At 42.3% G+C, this 7977-nt stretch overlaps 1 pseudogene; it reads left to right on the top strand.

The window, feature by feature from the left end:
• Positions 1-231: 231 nt before the first annotated feature.
• LOC109487666 overlaps positions 232-7977 on the top strand; it is an 11988-nt pseudogene continuing 4242 nt past the window's right edge.

Here is a 7977-nt window from a genome sequence, read left to right as displayed (position 1 = left end):
CATCAGGTGTAGGTTTTTTTAGGACGTGCGCGTCGATGTAATGTTGTTCTGTGCGACGCGCTTGAGAGGTGGTTTTCATCGTACCGGTGACAACGTCAATGAGAACGACTACAGTACCAATGCCGAGCAAAACTGGGGTTCAGATCTCCAACCGCTAGGTTGAGATTCTCGATCGAGCTATAGCTTGCCATTGCGAGTCACTAGCTCACAGTACTGTAGCCTGCAGACACGATGAGCGTGTTGACGTCCTGGTTGTACCGGCGGGTCCGGGCGGTGGCCTGGGCGGCCTGCGCGCTGTCTGCCGCCGCCACTATCCTCAGCTTCCTGCTGGATAAGCCCGACAGCCTGAGCTCTCACCGGGACGGCGGCATCGTGGTACCCAGGCGCTTCTATAGGGTAAGTACAAGAAATATTGTTCAATCGCTCTGAATTTACAAAAGAAAAAAAAAACATGGACAAAAATAAATCAAGCCAATTTCAATACGTTGCGGTTATAGGTCATAACAAAACTCAATATAGATAAAAAGATATTAAAATTGTGTGTGAAATTGATCATAATCCGATATTTTGCAGGGCTCAGGGAGTGACAAGAGGAAAGATGTTCCCGGGTTTACTCCAGGCAGGAGGGAATATACTGATCCATGGATAGAGAGACGGAACAGGACTGGTACATACCCATTCATTCATTCATTCATTCACTCATTCACTCATTCACTCATTCACTCATTCACTCATTCACCCATCCATCCCTACACCCACCCACCTATCCATCCATCCATTCATCCGTCCGTCCATCCAATCCATCCCACCCACCCATCCATCCTTCCATTCATCCATCTATCCATCCATCCACCATCCATCCCTCCATTCATTCATTCATTCATTCATTCGTCCGTCCATCCACCTATCCATCCATCCGTCCTTCCTCCTGTCCAGTTTGTTTATATCTTACTTTTGCATATGAATTTGTGTTTTATCATGTACGACATAGTTAGGTCAGTCACCTCTACATGTACATGTACAAACTAATGCGTTGCACGACGTTGACTGTGACATTAACAGGCTACCGTTTACTGAAGTTGATTTCCCCTGAGACACGCGGCCGCCCGTACCGTGGATGTCATGATCATTGGACGGCATCTTGTCTGCTTATTAATTGAATGTATAGACTAATTATGGGAGAAATAAGATAGTTTCAGTTTTCAAACTTTTAAACCTAAAGCCATGTTCACTGTAAGTGATCCACTGCTTTCTAATGGTCTTGCCACAATTTGGAGGAATTTCAAGCCCAAATCCAAATGTAGGCGCGTCTGACTCTAGTAGACCAGCATGAATGCTTGTGACGTATACGGCAGCTAGGGGCTACAATCACTGATATATTAGCAACTTGGAAAATGCACTTCTGTATACTTTTCCAAAGGGAAGTGGTGTAAGCTTTCATAAGTTGCCAGGAGGCTTCAATAAGCTACATGTGTAACTTGTTAACGTGTGAATTTCGGAGACTAAACACGGGATTGTAACTGCCCTATATAAATTCCCATCTGAAAGACTGAAATCCCTACTGGTATGGATCAAGCAACACCGAAGCGTATGGTGGGATTCGAACTCCAAACCTCTGATCCAAAAAAGAAATTAGGGTACACAAGAATTAATCTCGCTGTAATGTAGATAGATTAACGGATGCCTCTCCTTGGTGCTGAAGTTGCAGTAGTGACAGACAGGGTTACTGTTATTTGATATCCTGGCGGTACTCAGTAATTACATTAGTGCAAAGTCATAGCAGGGATCGAGGCTCAACAAAAATGTTAACTGTAAACAAAATTTCTTCCTCTGTCATTCATGTCGTCAGAAAATTAGCCTGATGAATTAATGGTGACAACATATATTTGCAAATATGGTGTATGCATCATGATGTTGAGGTAAGAATTTAAAGTTCTATTTTGACTCTATTTTATTATTAGATTAAACTGTAAACGTTTTACCGCCCCTACAATACATAACCCACTTATCTAATCAATTAATCAATAAATGGCAGGGCTTCAGCTGGAATGACACAATGTTGGATACTACCACATCTGTTCAATTCACCATAGAATACATCACACACCATTCACCGGAAGCGGAAATGTCTGTCACCTGTCACTTCCAATGAAACCATGCCTATGGCCCTTTTCCAACTAGGATCAAGTTGTCCGGATCGAGTCGTATTGATTCGTTTTGATCCGGCTCCGATCTGGCTCGATCCGACTCCGATCTGGCTCTAAGCCGGATCGAAGCAAATCCATCCGGCTCGATCAGGACAATTTTATCTTAGTGGGAATGGGGCCTATGTTATTATGATTGCAGATTCGTGGCCAATTCAACTGCCCCAAATGAGATCGACAGGAACAATATAATTTTCTTTATATGTTTTTATCCGCTTCAGCCAGCTAAAAAATCCCTGCACATCATAATACACCGGTTTTATAGATATTGTAGGTCTTACAAGCTCTGATATCACATTGGAAACTTGAATCTTGTCACACCTAATTACTCATAAGCCCAACACATCTGCCTATTCAACCTTTGTCCAGAACTATATTTCAATTTCAATTTTCAATTTTATTAAGAGCAGTCAACATAGCAGGGGTACGTAGTACTCCTGAATTGTGTGGACTTTACATATTATTAAGTACAAGAGACGCACAAGGCAATTACATACAAAAGTGGGACATGAAACACTAGAACACTAGGTCTGCATTTGGCTATTGTACAGTCTAATTGTGCAGTGGAGGAACGAGTTGTACAGTCTTTTTGTCCGTACCTTGGGCACCGTGATTCCCTCAGAGTTCCCCAAACACCTCCCTGTGCTGTCCGACCTGGCTCCCGGTACCAAATCATGTAGTGGGTGGTCAGGCCTGAGCATACGCTTGAACAACTTGACAGCCGCATGATGAAGATGCTCCTGTTTTATCTTCCTGTTCAACTTAGGTCCCGGGGAATATGGCAGACCGTATGTGTACACAACCGAAGACAACAAGAGGAAGAGTTTCGGTTACCTTGGAAACGGGTTTAACGCACACGTCAGTGACAAGATCTCCGTCGAACGAGCGCTGCCGGATACCAGAGACCCACAGTAAGGCCACGCTGACTTAAATTTATGGATGACATCTGCGCGCGCACTGATTTTCGCCTGTTCTCAAAAAAAAAAAAGATCACGTCCACCGAGGCTCTCGCCTGACTCCAGGCCTGGATAGTTAGCGACAATAGGGAGTCAGGCACCCAGGTTACCGAAGCTCCACGACTCAAGAACTCAGTACATACGTACAGTGCCGATTCATAAATTCCGCAAAAAGCCAGAACATGCCGGCTTGTCGTATAAGTCTCTAAGTACTGCCGCAAATGCACAATACCAGCTTTGTATTCCTGTGGTTTTAAAGCATTTTTTTTTTGGCCGTAATTTTTTTTATTCGCCCGCGCGCACTAGTTTGGGGGTTTTCAGAGGATGTCATCCATAAAATTAAGACGGTGTGGCCTAAGCCGTTTCTTGGTTTGAGGGGAAAAGGAGTTACTAGTAATCTTCTTTCTAACGAGAGAACGGACTGGTCAACTTTTCGACTAGACCTTTGATATCATATTCCCGAATTAACTGAGTCAGTTGCTCAGGATAGTTGACTAATGAAAACGTGACGCGGACAATGGGTTAAAAGTCATTTGAAGTCGGTATCGTCCCCCGTCTCGACTCATTAACCTTTGACACGACACGTTGCTACTTTGAAACTTCACACTTTTGTACGACTTTAGGCGACCCCTCAAAGATGAAAATTAATCTTAACATTTCTTTGAAAGCGTCATAAAGTGGGAGGCAAATGACAAATAAAATTGAAGTTATAGTGGCTGCAGCGGGATTTGGGACCGTGTTATTTGGAGACGTACCTGCTGACCACATCTCTCCCGCCACAGGTGTAAGAACAGGCTGTACCCATCAGCGCTGCCTAACGTCAGTGTGATCATCCCGTTCCACAACGAGCACTGGAGCACCCTGCTGCGGACCGTGCACAGCGTCTTCAGTAGGACCCCGCCACATCTGCTTGGAGAGATGATCCTGGTGGATGACTTCAGCAGCAAAGGTGAGTAGTATAGGTGGCCCAATTCTTCTCCTCTTAACCGGGGGGTTTCGGGTTTACCGGAAATATAATCAAAAACTTACCCCGTATGGTAAGATACCTCACCTAACAGTTTTGAAAATTCAACCTGGACTGAATTTATGAATGAATGGTTATGTATTGGCGTTGCCAGAACACTGCGGAGCTCCCCTGGAAGAGTACATGGCCACGTTTCCCAAAGTTTACATCGTGCGCACGAAAAAGCGGGAAGGACTGATCAGAGCCAGGCTGCGGGGGGTCGAGGTTGCCAGGGGCAACGTGCTTGTGTTCCTGGACGCGCACTGTGAGGTCAACGTCAACTGGTTACCGCCCCTACTAGGTACGTCACGTTTATGGAAAAATTGTTTGTGTCAAACTACATGTAGTCTAAATGCATGACAAGGTAGCAGAACACAGTTTTCGCCCTATGGCGATTTCTATAGTTAAGGACCCCAAAATGACTCACATCGACACGGTAAAAATTATAGTAGGGTGCACTTCACAAATACGAAAATCGAATATGTTTGAGAAGAAGGTACGAACTACAAATATCAAGAAAACAAAAAATCCTGTCGGCGTATCTGCTCGTAACGTACACTTTGAAATCGCCCTCTACAGACGTGAACTGAACTGCAGCCGACTCACCCGGAAAGCCAGTTGCGTAATACGGCGCATTTATACACGAACTGCAAAACCTTCACAATTCATAGTCTCAAACCCGATACATTCCCACACTACACAGCACAATTTACATCTGGCTGACGCTCTTGTCAGGCTTTCTACCCAGCCTTCAAGAATATTCTCTGCACTACTTTCTATACTCGCGTCATAGACCCGGGGGTCGCCCATTAATACTGTGATCTGCTACCACAATTTCCCCATTCCTATTACGAGCTCCATTTTGAAATGTGCTCCCGCGAGATTACAGCATGGCGAGAATGCCCGAGAGCTTGCACGAAAACGAGGGTGGCTGGCTGTAGGAGAAGCTGAGCTGTCAGTAACCGTTACGATCTTCCACCCAAACGTCTACTTGGAGATTACAGCAATTCATTTTCAGTCAGTGTGCTGTTGTTTCGTGGTTTCGAAGCTTAGTCCGGTGGATTTTGTTTGTTTATTTCAGTTTGCACATAAAAAAACAGCATGTAATGAAATAAATGCAACCAAATGTGCGGGAGAACCCAAGAAACCCAAGGGTTTATCGAGTGGGTTCTCCTAAAATCCAATTTTTTATGGCTTCTTTTTATACACGTGTATAATAAATAAGTGACAACGAAATAAACAAATTAAATCAAAATAGACACAAAATAATATAAAGTTAACACGACGAACTAACTGACTAACTAATTGACTAAAGAATAAAGTTAGACTATCAAAAACATGTCAAATTGAACAAGAAAAAAATTCCATTAGTCAAATCATAAGTTATTATACATAAGAGCAAAGGATAAACATAAGAAAGCAATATTAACACAAAATTAAATAAACGTAGCATAAGAAAACAAGGATACCGACCTGGTCAGATTTTAGACTAGCTGCTCGATGGTTTTTAAACTCCGCCTGTTTGGAACATGCGCACAACATTGTGTATGTTTCATTCTTTTCTCAACAGAACCCATCAGCGTTTCCATGACAACCGTTACCATACCAACCATTGACGTCATCGACCATGCCACATTTGAGTACAAAGAGCAGGTAAGTAAAATAGAGAAGGCTCCGCTCCTATGACGTCGACTAAAATAAAGTGGTAAAACTGGATAGATGCAAGACATCCCCACTTACATAAAAATATTTGACGACCTAAATATTTTTGTAACAGGATTTTAACAAAATTATACTCTTTGTAAAATGTTCAGAAAGTTTTAAAAAACTTTATGATTTTGATATTGCTTTTTTTAAGTGTGTATTGTGTGTGCAACGACTTCTCCATGCAATAGCAAGGTGGTCCGATGCGTGGCGTTTTTGACTGGAAGCTAAATTACAAGCGGATTCCTGTCCTGGACAGCAGAGGAAGAAAAGTCAGACCAACTCTGCCTTTCAGGTAAAGATTATGTCATTTATAGTCCTGAACGGACTTCTCTTGAAAAAAAAACTTGTAAAGAAAAGTTTTTAAGTATATTTAATTTTTCTCACTATATGGCCAACTGTTTTTAAACCAAACGGCCTACATAGAAATGATAGTTGTCATCATCGTGATCAAAGCATTTGTCAAATTTTAGATGAAATTCACTTGCTTGTAATCTTTTGTATGAAAGGAAGCAATTTTCAGCGCGTGGTATACACGTATGTTAATAATAGACTGTTTGCTACAGCACCCCAATCATGCCAGGTGGAGTGTTCGCCATAGATAAGGAATTCTTCAACTATCTGGGCGGATATGACCCTGGGCTCGAGATCTGGGGTGGCGAGCAATTTGAACTCTCGTTCAAGGTGGGTGTTTTGTTTCTATTCTTGTTTCCCGGGTCTTGTTGGGTGGGCTTCGGTGATAGCCAAAGGAAAATCGTTTCAGATTCGTAAGGGTTGAAGTGATGAGATTCCTGCCCTTTTAATTCTTACATGTTGCTGTTATGTATTGTCATGGTAACCTTTTAAGTAGGGCCGGGTGGCGTCGAGTGCTCGACCCGGGTTCGGGTTCTGGCAAGCCACCGAACTTGTGCCATTGGGAAAGGCACTTTAAACGACTTTCCTCACTTAACTCAAGTGAAAATGAGTATTGTCTGTCCTGTATTTGTTTCTATGTGTGGGACACAACACCAGTAACAGCTGCCCAAGCTTTGTCCCACGTGTATTGTATTGTTACAATTTCAATAAATCAAACCAAACCATGGTTAATGCCCTGGCAGTAACAATCTTGGCAGTAACTGGGGATTGTATTTAACTCGGATATATGGCAGAACAGCCTACATAGCCTACATGTGTGCCAATTTGTCTGGTGTTTTGCATGATATGTGTGGTATGGTGCCTGCACTTCCAGATCTGGCAGTGTGGGGGCGTACTGCAGGAGGTGCCCTGCTCTCGAGTCGGCCATGTTTTCCGCACGTTCTCACCCTACGCCTCCGAAAACGACCTGCTGCAGATCCTCAAGGTAATATAAGATACAGACCATTTTAGATTTTGATTATTCAACAATCACGGTGTGCCTAAGATGTTTATTGGCTGTATGAAAAACAGTTAACCCTCAACAGTACACCTTACCGGACTGATTAATCTGTACACCTGGGGTCCGCGCGGACCCCAGAACAGTTTTTTGCTAATTTTTAGAAATTATCAACATGCTACCAGCTCAATTGTTTTGCAAACTGATACGGGAACCTCTGTGTCCACATTACATACAAAAATCATACATTTTGAACTATTTCTATTTTTCGGTGAAGAAAAGAAGACAAGAAGAAATACCCGATTTCTAAACCCATTTCAGACTGAAGGGGCTTTTGAGGCCCAACTTTGATCTCAGATAGCGGCTAAACGGCTTGCGCTAGAAGTATCAAATTTGGAGACCTTTCCTAAAATGTCTCTGGAAAAAAGTTCATATTAGTTTAATACTAGTAAGTTGATGTTTTTTTGTGTTGCCATGGCAACGAGCTATTTTTTTGAAAATAGAAGTAATTTGGTTTAAACATAAAAATTTTCTGAGTTTTATATTAAATTACACTTCTTTTCCAACATTAATAACATCTTACATAATTAAATTTAAGTTAAATCATTTAATATGCATAGAATATGCTAATTTGATGACGTCATTGGTCAAAATCCAATATGGCGGACTATATTATTAGCTCTGACGTCATATGACGTCATAATTACACCAAAGTTATTAAAATTTAACTTACTATTACTACACCATTCTCTGAAACTT

Source organism: Branchiostoma belcheri, unplaced genomic scaffold (assembly GCF_001625305.1).
Source record: "Branchiostoma belcheri isolate BF01 breed outbred unplaced genomic scaffold, Haploidv18h27 scaffold9, whole genome shotgun sequence".
Lineage (NCBI taxonomy): Eukaryota > Metazoa > Chordata > Leptocardii > Amphioxiformes > Branchiostomatidae > Branchiostoma > Branchiostoma belcheri.
This window is presented reverse-complemented; position numbering and strand designations above follow the sequence as displayed.